Here is an 8,565-nt window from a genome sequence, read left to right as displayed (position 1 = left end):
TGACCCACGACACTCCCTCCCTCCAGGACCGTGCTGTGGGAACATTGACCCACGACACTCCCTCCCTCCAGGACCGTGCTGTGGGAACATTGACCCACGACACTCCCTCCCTCCAGGACCGTGCTGTGGGGAACATTGACCCACGACACTCCCTCCCTCCAGGACCGTGCTGTGGGGACATTGACCCACGACACTCCCTCCCTCCAGGACCGTGCTGTGGGGACATTGACCCACGACACTCCCTCCCTCCAGGACCGTGCTGTGGGAACATTGACCCACGACACTCCCTCCCTCCAGGACCGTGCTGTGGGAACATTGACCCACGACACTCCCTCCCTCCAGGACCGTGCTGTGGGGACATTGACCCACGACACTCCCTCCCTCCAGGACCGTGCTGTGGGAACATTGACCCACGACACTCCCTCCCTCCAGGACCGTGCTGTGGGAACATTGACCCACGACACTCCCTCCCTCCAGGACCGTGCTGTGGGAACATTGACCCACGACACTCCCTCCCTCCAGGACCGTGCTGTGGGGACATTGACCCACGACACTCCCTCCCTCCAGGACCGTGCTGTGGGAACATTGACCCACGACACTCCCTCCCTCCAGGACCGTGCTGTGGGAACATTGACCCACGACACTCCCTCCCTCCAGGACCGTGCTGTGGGAACATTGACCCACGACACTCCCTCCCTCCAGGACCGTGCTGTGGGAACATTGACCCACGACACTCCCTCCCTCCAGGACCGTGCTGTGGGAACATTGACCCACGACACTCCCTCCCTCCAGGACCGTGCTGTGGGGACATTGACCCACGACACTCCCTCCCTCCAGGACCGTGCTGTGGGGACATTGACCCACGACACTCCCTCCCTCCAGGACCGTGCTGTGGGAACATTGACCCACGACACTCCCTCCCTCCAGGACCGTGCTGTGGGAACATTGACCCACGACACTCCCTCCCTCCAGGACCGTGCTGTGGGGGCATTGACCCACGACACTCCCTCCCTCCAGGACCTGTTAGAGGAGCCAGAGTCTCCACCTACCACATGTTGAGTCAGAGTCTCCACCTACCACATGTTGAGCCAGAGTCTCCACCTACCACATGTTGAGCCAGAGTCTCCACCTACCACATGTTGAGCAAGAGTTTCCACCTACCATATGTTGAGCCAGAGTCTCCACCTACCACATGTTGAGCCAGAGTCTCCACCTACCACATGTTGAGCCAGAGTCTCCACCTACCACATGTTGAGCCAGAGTTTCCACCTACCATATGTTGAGCCAGAGTCCCCACCTACCACATGTTGAGCCAGAGTCTCCACCTACCACATGTTGAGCCAGTCTCTCCACCTACCACATGTTGAGCCAGAGTCTCCACCTACAACACGTTGAGCCAGAGTCTTCAAAAGCTACATGTTGAGCCAGAGTCTCCACCTACGACATGTTGAGCCAGTCTCTCCACTTACCACATGTTGAGCCACAGTCTTCACCTACCACATGTTGAGCCAGAGTCTTCACCTACCACATGTTGAGCAAGAGTCTTCAGCTACCACATGTTAAGCCAAAGTCTCACCTACTACATGTTGAGCCACAGTCTTCATCTACCACATGTTGAGCCAGAGTCTCCACCTACCACATGTTTAGCCAGAGTCTCCACCTACAACATGTTGAGCCAGAGTCTTCAAAAGCTACATGTTGAGCCAGAGTCTCCACCTACGACATGTTGAGCCAGTCTCTCCACTTACCACATGTTGAGCCAGAGTCTCCACCTACCACATGTTTAGCCAGAGTCTCCACCTACCACATGTTGAGCCAGAGTCTCCACCTACAACACGTTGAGCCACAGTCTTCATCTACCACATGTTGAGCCAGAGTCTCCACCTACCACATGTTTAGCCAGAGTCTCCACCTACCACATGTTGAGCCAGAGTCTCCACCTACCACATGTTGAGCCAGAGTCTCCACCTACCACATGTTGAGCCAAAGTCTCCACCTACCACATGTTCAGCCAGAGTCTTCACCTACCACATGCTGAGCCAGTCTCCCCACCTACCACATGTTGGGCCAGAGTCTCCACCTATCAAATGTTGAGCCAGAGTCTTCACCTACCCCATGTTGAGCCGGAGTCTCCACCTACCACATATTGAGCCTGAGTCTCCGCCTACAACATGTTGAGCCAGAGTCTCCACTTACCACATATTAAGCCAGAGTCTTCACCTACCACATGTTGAGCCAGAGTCTCCGCCTACAACATGTTGAGCCAGAGTCTCCACTTACCACATATTAAGCCAGAGTCTTCACCTACCACATGTTGAACCAGAGTCTTCACCTACCACATGTTGAGCCAGAATCTTCACCAACAACATGTTAAGCCAGAGTCTCCACCTACAACATATTGAGCCAGTCTCTCCACATACCACATGTTGAGCCAGAGTCTCCACCTACCACATGTTGAGCCAGAGTCTCCACCTACCACATGTTGAGCAAGAGTCTCCACCTACCACATGTTGAGCAAGAGTCTCCACCTACCACATGTTGAGCCAGAGTCTCCACCTACCACATGTTGAGCCAGAGTCCCCACCAACCACATGTTGAGCCAGAGTCTCCACCTACCACATGTTGAGCCAGAGTCTTCACCAACCACATGTTAAGCCAGAGTGTCCACCTACCACATGTTGAGCCAGAGTCTTCACCTACCACATGTTGAGCCAGAATCTTCACCAACCACATGTTAAGCCAGAGTCTCCACCTACCACATGTTGAGCCAGAGTGTTCACCTACCACATGTTGAGCCAGAGTCTCCACCTACTACATGTTGAGCCAGAGTCTTCACCTACCACATGTTGAGCCAGTCTCTCCACCTACCACATGTTGAGTAAGAGTGTCCACCTACCACATGTTGAGCCAGAGTGTTCACCTACCACATGTTGAGCCAGAGTCTCCACCTACCACATGTTGAGCCAAAGTCTCCAACTACCACATATTGATGCAGAGTCTCCACCTACCACATGTTGAGCCAGAGGCTTCACCTACCCCATGTTGAGCCGAAGTCTTCAACTTCCATATGTTGAGCCAGAGTCTCCACCTAAAACATGTTGAGCCGGAGTCTCCACCTACCCCATGCTGAGCCGGAGTCTTCACCTTCCACATGTTGAGCCGGAGTCTCCACCTACCCCATGCTGAGCCGGAGTCTCCACCTACCACATGTTGAGCCGCAGTCTTCACCTACCACATGTTGAGCCAGAGTCTTCGCCTACCCCATGCTGAGCCGGAGTCTTCACCTTCCACATGTTGAGCCGGAGTCTGCACCTACCACATGTTGAGCCAGAGTCTTCACCTACCCCATGTTGAACCGAAGTCTTCAACTTCCATATGTTGAGCCAGAGTCTCCACCTACCACATGTTGAGCCGGAGTCTCCACCTACCACATGTTGAGCCGCAGTCTTCACCTTCCACATGTTGAGCCGGAGTCTCCACCTACCCCATGCTGAGCCGGAGTCTTCACCTTCCACATGTTGAGCCGGAGTCACCACCTACCCCATGCTGAGCCGGAGTCTCCACCTACCACATGTTGAGCCGCAGTCTTCACCTACCACATGTTGAGCCAGAGTCTTCACCTACCCCATGCTGAGCCGGAGTCTTCACCTTCCACATGTTGAGCCGGAGTCTCCACCTACCACATGTTGAGCCAGAGTCTTCACCTACCCCATGTTGAGCCGAAGTCTTCACCTACCACATGTTGAGCTGGAGTCTTCACCTACCACATGTTGAGCCAGTCTCCACCTACCACATGTTGAGCCGGAGTCTTCACCTACCACATGTTGAGCCAGAATCTCCACCTACCACATGTTGAGCCAGAGTGTCCACCTACCACATGTTGAGCCAGAGTCTCCACATACCACATGTTGAGCAGAGTCTCCACATTCTACATGTTGAGCCAGAGTCTCCACATACCACATGTTGAGCCGAAGTCTTCACCTTCCACATGTTGAACCAGAGTCTCCACCTACCACATGTTGAGCCAGAGTCTCCACCTACCATATGTTGAGCAGAGTCTCCACATACCACATATTGAGCCAGTCTCCCCACGTACCATATGTTGAGCCGAAGTCTTCACCTTCCGCATGTTGAGCCAGAGTCTCCACGTACCACATGTTGCGCCGATGTCTTCACCTTCCACATGTTGAGCCAGAGTCTCCACCTACCACATGTTGAGCGAGAGTCTCCACCTACCACATGTTGAGCCAGTCTTTCCACATACCACATGTTGAGCCAGTCTCTCCACATACCACATGTTGAGCCAGAGTCTCCACCTACCAGATGTTGAGCCAGAGTCTCTACCTACCAGATGTTGAGCTAGAGTCTCCACCTACCACATGTTGAGCCAGAGTCTTCACCTACCACATGTTGAGCCAGAGTCTCCACCTACCAGATGTTGAGCTAGAGTCTCCACCTACCACATGTTGAGCCAGTCTCTCCACCTACCACATGTTGAGCCAGAGTCTCCACCTACCACATGTTGAGCCAGAGTCTCCTCCTACCACATGTTGAGCCAGTCTCTCCACCTACCACATGTTGAGCCAGAGTCTCCACCTACCACATGTTGAGCCAGTCTCTCCACCTACCACATGATGAGCCAGAGTCTCCACCTACCACATGTTGAGCCAGTCTCTCCAGAGTCTCCACCTACCACATGTTGAGCTAGAGTCTCCACCTACCACATGTTGAGCCAGAGTCTCCACCTACCACATGTTGAGCCAGAGTCTCCACCTACCACATGTTGAGCCAGAGTCTCCACCTACCACATGTTGAGCTAGAGTCTCCACCTACCACATGTTGAGCCAGAGTCTCCACCTACCACATGTTGAGCCAGAGTCTCCACCTACCACATGTTGAGCTAGAGTCTCCACCTACCACATGTTGAGCTAGAGTCTCCACCTACCACATGTTGAGCCAGAGTCTCCACCTACCACATGTTGAGCCAGAGTCTCCACCTACCACATGTTGAGCCAGAGTCTCCACCTACCACATGTTGAGCCAGTCTCTCCACCTACCACATGTTGAGCCAGAGTCTCCAGAGTTGAGCCAGAGTCTCCACCTACCACATGTTGAGCCAGAGTCTCCACCTACCACATGTTGAGTCAGAGTCTTCACCTACCACATGTTGAGCCAGAGTCTCCACCTACCACATGTTGAGCCAGAGTCTCCACCTACCACATGTTGAGCCAGAGTCTCCACCTACCACATGTTGAGCCAGAGTCTCCACCTACCACATGTTGAGCCAGAGTCTCCACCTACCACATGTTGAGCCAGAGTCTCCACCTACCACATGTTGAGCCAGAGTCTCCACCTACCACATGTTGAGCCAGAGTCTCCACCTACCACATGTTGAGCCAGACCTACCACATGTTGAGCACCTACCACATGTTGAGTCTCCCACCTACCACATGTTGAGCCAGAGTCTCCACCTACCACCTACCACATGTTGAGCCAGAGTCTCCACCTACCACATGTTGAGCCAGAGTCTCCACCTACCACATGTTGAGCCAGAGTCTCCACCTACCACATGTTGAGCCAGAGTCTTCACCTACCACATGTTGAGCCAGAGTCTCCACCTACCACCCCCCAATTTGAGCCCAAAGGTCTTCCCCCCTTTTTTACCCACAATTTAACAAAATTTGGGAATGCCATTTTAACACGGGTTTTAATTTCGGGTTTTAATTCTTTTTATTTATTAATAATTTTTAAAAAAAAATTTGGGGAATTAAGGTGAAGGAAAAGGTATGAAAGGTGAATTTTAAAAAACGGGGCCATGAACAAGGCTGCATGCCCTTTTATTTAAACACTGGCTTGCATATTAAACTTTACCCCACTTTTTGGCTGCATGTCACTTACTTCCGGGCTGCATGTCATTTACTTAACTCGGGCTGCAGTCACTTATTAACACTGGCTGCATGTCACCCCCAACACTGGCTGCATGCCCTTTTACTTAACCTCTGGCTGCATGCCCTTTACTTAACTCTGGCTGCTTTATCCCTTCTTCCTTTAACTCTGGCTATGTCCTTTTTTTAAACACTGGCTGCATGTCATTTACTTAACACTGGCTATGCCCTTTTACTTAACTCTGGCCATGTAAAACTTAAATAATTTCCTGGCTGCATGTCACTTTTGGCCAACTTTTTGGTTTTCCCATTCCTTGCGCCCTTTTTGGCTGCTTTAATTTCCGGGCTTACCTTTAACTCTGGCTGCATGCCCTTTTTTTGGCCAACCCCCTTTTTGGCTGCATGCCCTTCCAACTCTGGCTGCATGTCATATTAACCTGTGCATGCCCTTACTTAACCCCTGGCTGCTGCCCCACTTAATCTGGCTGCATGTCACTTTAATTACCTTTAACTCTGGCTGCATGTCACTTTTTTAACCTGGCTGCATGCCCTTTCCAACTCGGTGCTGTCCCCTTAAAAAGGTAACCCCATTTTGGCTGCATGCCCCATTTTGGCTAAATTTTTCCGGGGCTGCATTTTCCCTTCTCGGGTGCTTTGCCCTTACTTAACTCTGGCTGCGGTTCCCCATTTAAACTTAACTTTCTGGTGCATGTCCCATTAACTCTGGCTGCATTCACCCTTAATTCTGCTGCACCTCACCTCCATTAATTCTGACTGCATGTCACCCTTAATTCTGACTCATGTCACCCCAATTTCCCTGGCTGCATGTCACCCCAATTCGGCTGCATGTTACTCATTTAATTCTGGCTGCATGTCACTCATTAATTCTTTGGCTGCATGTCACCACTAAACCGGGCCCGCATGTCACCACTTCCCCCCCGGCTCCCAAAATCACCACTTAATTCTGGCTGCATGTCCCAGTTTTTGCTGCATATCCTCTCTTAACTCGGGGCTGCTTGTCACCCCTTTAAATTAACTCTGCCTGCATGCCCATTTCCAACTCGGGCTGCATGCCCTCCCTAACTTTTGTTTTGGTTTGGTAGCCCGATTTCTCCCATTATTTATAAAAATTTTCCCCTGAACATGACACTTTTTCCCCTGCCTCCAGCCTTCTTCTTTTTTTTGAAAAACATTCACCACCATGTTTCACCCCCCACACAAGAGCGTTGGTAAAACAAACTCTCAAAATTCCCCTTTTTTGCTTTCATGGAAAAGGGTTTTCTTTAGTCACCTCAGATTTCTCAGTGCACCACTCCCCTTTTTTCCCCTTCAATTCTATGATTCACCCCCATCTTTCATAAAACCCATCTGGCACATCCACTCCCAAATATCTAAGTATTCACCTCCTTAACTTTCCTCCCCCCAATCTGATTACCCTATCGCTATCTTTTTTTTTTGTCATTTTCATCACCTTAGTTTTCCCCTTTATTATTTTTAATTTCCTTTTCCATATTTCTTTCAAAATTTCCCCCAAAAAACCCGTGTCATCAGAAAAGAGAAACTGTGACAACTCCCACTTTTTTAGACTTTATTTTTAACCTCACACCTTTTGCCAACCCCCGAGCATTTACTTCTCTTACAAATCTATAAATATATTAAAAACTACGGTAATTACACATCCTTGTCTAGGGCCCCTATTTTTACTAAAATAATCCCCCTTTTTCCTACATTTTTCCTTGAGCCTCACTTTTCCTCAAAAAACTTTCATTTTTTCCCCATAACCAACTTTTATTCCATACATTTTTTTCAACATCTCCCCTTTGCCCCTATCCCCCCCTTTTTTTTATTTTCCAAATTATAAATGCCACAAAACCCTTTCCCCTTATCTAAATACCCCCATATGTTCCTGTATTCTGTTCCCCCATATGTTTCACGGGTATTACTGTTTCCCATATGTTTCCCCGTATCCCCGTTTACCATATGTTTCACTGATCCCCTTTTTACCTACATTTTTCCTTTGTATCACCGTTCACCTACATTTTTCCCCCGTATCACCGTTCCCCTCAATGTTTCATTAAAAAGTTCACCTACTTTAAAATTGATCACTGTTTCCCCACTTTTCCACTTTTATCACCTTTCCCCAACATTTTTTTTTGTATCCCCCCGTTCACCTCCATGTTTAAATTGTATCACCGTTCACCTACATGTTTATGTTTTCTGTTCCCCCACATGTTTACTGATCACCGTTCACCTACATGTTTCACTGTATCACCGTTCACCCTACATTTTTCCCCGTATAAAATTTCCCCCACATGTTTCACTGTATCACCGTTCCCACTGTTTCACTGTACTTGTTCACCACATGTTTCACTGTATCACCGTTCACCCACATGTTTCACTGTATCACGTTCACCTACATGTTTCACTGTTTTACTTTTTCCCCCAATTTTCACTGTATCATGTTCACCCATGTTTCACTGTATTACTGTTTACCCTTTGTTTCATTTATCCCCGTTCCCCTACATTTTTTCACTGCACGTTCCCCCACATGTTTCACTGTTTTATTTTCCCAATGTTTCACGGGTATAAATGTTCCCCCACATTTTTCCTGAAATACTGTTCACCAATGTTTCACTGTTTACTGCCCTTTTACCTAAAAATGTTTCACTGTATTAGGGGG

The sequence above is a fragment of the Cherax quadricarinatus genome, chromosome 27 (assembly GCF_038502225.1).
Source record: "Cherax quadricarinatus isolate ZL_2023a chromosome 27, ASM3850222v1, whole genome shotgun sequence".
Taxonomy (NCBI): Eukaryota; Metazoa; Arthropoda; class Malacostraca; order Decapoda; family Parastacidae; genus Cherax; species Cherax quadricarinatus.
Note: the sequence above shows the minus strand (reverse complement) of the source record.